At 35.3% G+C, this 3,875-nt stretch overlaps 1 long non-coding RNA gene across 1 annotated transcript; it reads left to right on the top strand.

Moving 5' to 3' along the window:
- The first annotated feature begins 481 nt into the window (after positions 1 to 481).
- LOC119866672 lies at positions 482 to 3,608 on the top strand. Its single transcript, XR_005380859.1, has 3 exons — positions 482 to 562; positions 1,215 to 1,326; positions 3,511 to 3,608. It is a non-coding gene; the product is annotated as an uncharacterized LOC119866672 (long non-coding RNA).
- Positions 3,609 to 3,875: the final 267 nt, after the last annotated feature.

Here is a 3,875-nt window from a genome sequence, read left to right as displayed (position 1 = left end):
CTAAAACCATTTTCTCTCATGTCATTCGGATCAAAAATGCATTTCAAAATAATAATGACAAAAAAACCCCAAAATAATAATGACACTTACGAAACAATATATATTTTCACTTACTCACAGTTATCTGCCATTTATCAGCAATTACATTCGTGAAAAAAAAATCGATGGCATTAAAAACAGACAGTGATTGTACCACATCAGTGACTTTATTGCATTTCAATAAAGAATAACATAGTTTTACTTTGTAAATTGAGCCATTTTATGATTTAGCACGACCACAGAGCTGGCTTTTAAATATCAGAAGAAATACAGATTTTCGTGGAACAAGAATTGTCACTTTCAGTGATTCTGGGGTCCAGCTTCACCCTTTCAGTCTCTTTCCATGCATTTGTATTATCATTTGCCCATTCTGTCTACAGGTTCAAGAGCGAAAGAACAATGGCTTTTGCCTTAGAGGTTACTAAAATTCCCGCTCTAATCTTTCAGGGAGTGGTATTTTCCAGTTCCACTCAGATGTCTGATTGTCAGCTTTATGTCTCAGGAAGTATTCCTCGCAATTCAGGTACAGTAAAGTATCTAGCTCCCGCTAGCCTCTGTGTACTATATAACTTTTATAGTCATTATAAAAAATAATTTATTGAAAAAACTTAAACCTTATCCAACTCAGGTGACTTTTGATTTAAATGTCTGTGAGCCTGGCTATGGTAATCAGTGATGGCAGGGTTTTTTTTTTTTTTTTTTTTTTTTCCTGAATTAAGTTTGCTGTTTATATCACAAAGTTAGAAGGTATGAAAATAAAGTCATCTCAAAGATAACCAGTTAGAAGAAATGGAGAGTCCATAGCCCCCATTTTACCATTACTGGCTTTGGAATCACATTTAATACAAGGCCTGGAGAAATTTCCTATTCTTTGTGCCATATTTTTTCTCTTCTATATATTTTTACTTTATTTGCGCTGCTACATAGTAAAGCCTAAAATACAGCAAGCCTCACTCCCTATGACTATTTATTGGAAATACTTTGTTAGATGAAATTATGAGGAACAACGTAAGCTATTAACAGTAATATTAGAGGTTCAGAATAAGAATTAATTATTAAAATATTTTTAGGAGGTTATTTAAAGGTGATGGTATAGGCAACAAATCTCTATGAATGCTTAACTGCTTAACCTCTAAAGACATAAACTCTCGGTATATTGTGATCTGAATTTGAAGGTGCTGTGCTGACAGCAGTATTTCCTATGCACACGGATGGAGCTGACAAGATCAATGTGTCCTCTGCACCCCTTACACACTCCGGTTAGCGATTGTATCCACTGCTTACAAGGTGTGTTTCACTACCTGTGGGTCGCTTTGTTACTTAGACGTTAAACATCAGAATGAAATCACTCCTTACTGAAATGCAAATGCAAATAGCACCAAGCTATTTTTATATTTGCCAACTGAGCTCTTCTGACTCGGACTGTGGTCAAAGCAATTAAGTCATCTTTCATCTGTGGGTAGTTTGATGTGCCAAGACCCAGAAATATCATTTGTGTTGATCATGCTACCATTTAAAAGAAAGCAATTTGCATACTACTTAAGGTCAGAGCGGCTCTTCACTCTGTGCATGTGTGTGTGTGTGTGTGTGTGTGTGTGTGGTTTTTGTTGTTGTTGTTTTTGACACTCTCAAACTCCTTATATTTTCTAGTTACCCATGCTGATGTTACAGCTTTTTTTTTCCTTTTAAGTGCATGGGCTTATTTGTTAATTTCAAAAAGATCTTATGATACAGAAATAGACCTGTCGAAAGCAATCTCAGACTACAGTTAAGAGGATGAACGTAATGAATACAGGCATCTTTGGTAGAACCCGATGCCGGATAAGGTATGAAGACATAATTGTTATCTACAGAAGCTTTAAAATCAGTATCTTCAGTCTACCTCAAATTATGTTGAAGGATAATGAAAGACAAGAGAACAAAACTTTAAGGAGACACAAAGAGATCTGAGAACTGCTAACTTAATAGAACATCGTAAATGAATATTCAGAAAAAAAGAGCTTCTCACATTAAAAGAAGCTTCAGAAGAGGAAATGTATCAGAGAGGCTTACAGATGACAATGTATCCAGGAAAGCACTGATTCTTAGTGAGTGGGACTCATGACAGAGGTGACAGTTTTGAACCATGGGTAGGTTCGAGAGGGAAGAGAAAAAGCAGAGGGCTCCAGCAAGAATTTCATCAGCCTATTTTTGAAAAGTAACAGTCCTGCAAGGAGAAACTGTGCTTCAAAGCTCATTAGCAGGATAAAATTTGATCTTCATCTTGAGAAGAGTAAGCAGACAGTGTAAAACTCACCTGAAGGAGCAGAATCAGGAAAGCTCCTGCCTCTACCAAACATGTCAGAGTAATTTTGTAACCTAAATTAAGGTAAGTGGTGACAAAACCTATTTAAGCATTCCAGCAATGCATCTATCTATATTAACGTGATTCAGTTCATGCAGCACAATTCAACTCAATTGGATGCAGAGCAATGCAGCAAATATTCAGTCGTCACGTACAGAGCTTTTTTTAAATCTTGAGTCTCAGATTTCTGCTCCTGGAAATAGATATCTAATTAATCCTTTTTGGCTAATGTGGTTGTATTTTAGTAATAACCAAAAAAATTCTCAATGAGACATGTGTTAACTGTCCAGAAGCTCCAGAGAGAAGGTGTTGCACAATTAAGATGAAGCTGTCTTATGAGGTCAATGCTACCCTAGATGGTGCCACTGCCACCTAGTGGCACGAATTTATAGACGTGGTACATGTAGTACATAGAGAATCTCGTTAGTTAATTCGATACAATTCCAGTAGCTGCGACCGTTATACCAGACATCATAAAAAGAAAATTTCTATTAGAGATTGAAAATATCAAATTGTAGCTTTTTCTTTACCTCAAGGATAGACATCCCCTTTATCACAGTCTCCCCTTCTTCTTAACTATATACACTCCATTGCCCTTATAATTGCATATACATAGTTTACTTTGGGAAAGATATAGAAAATAATCACAGTCTGCAAGGCTTGTGAATTTATTTGGAGGTTACAAAGACACTTATTGCAAAATGGGCCATTAGATAGACAAACAGATACTTCTTAAAATCTCATTTTATAATATAAAAATGGATTTTATGGATTTTACATTTGCTCAAGTGCATAACATAATTTCAACACTTCACATCCTTGTAATTATTTAAGGTTTTTGAGAGTGCCTGGTGAATGCCTTCATATATCTTAGTTTTTTTTTCTGTTTCACTTATTCTCATCTTTATTTGTTTATAACACATCTGTAAACACACATTTGATATTTTATATTCATCATATTCAGGTTTCATCTTATTTTTATTGTGATCTTACTTTAATTTGTGACTGTGAATAATTACACATTTTATCTTATGTCTTAAAGAGAAAAAAAATACTTGCAGCCTTTTTCTATAGTTTTTACATAGAGATGCAGATTGCTCCATTACTTGTCCTTTTACATTCTACAGCCCTGTTTAAAATAAGTAAGGAACGGCCATCTTCGGGAGCACATTGAAACACGATATTCATAGGGATAGAAGAAAACAACGTGAATGTTTGCCACAGTAAGCACTTTCTTGATTTTCTATTATGAACTTCAGGAAGTCCTGGTACCTGGAGTCTTCTTGTTAAATTATATGACCATTAACAAGTCTTTTTTTCCTGACCCACAGTTTCTAAATCTATATAATGAGTATAGTGTTTTCCTATATGGCATGTATCAGAGGGAGGAGTGGGCTGGCTTCAGATTTCTTCATGGCAATATTCAGTGCCCAAAGACAATGGAGTAAAAAAAGAAAGCTAATTCAGAGGCAGAGGTGATCCAAGTATGTAA

The sequence above is a fragment of the Canis lupus genome, chromosome 29 (assembly GCF_011100685.1).
Source record: "Canis lupus familiaris isolate Mischka breed German Shepherd chromosome 29, alternate assembly UU_Cfam_GSD_1.0, whole genome shotgun sequence".
NCBI lineage: Eukaryota > Metazoa > Chordata > Mammalia > Carnivora > Canidae > Canis > Canis lupus.
Note: the sequence above shows the minus strand (reverse complement) of the source record. Positions and strands in the feature narration are given on the sequence as shown.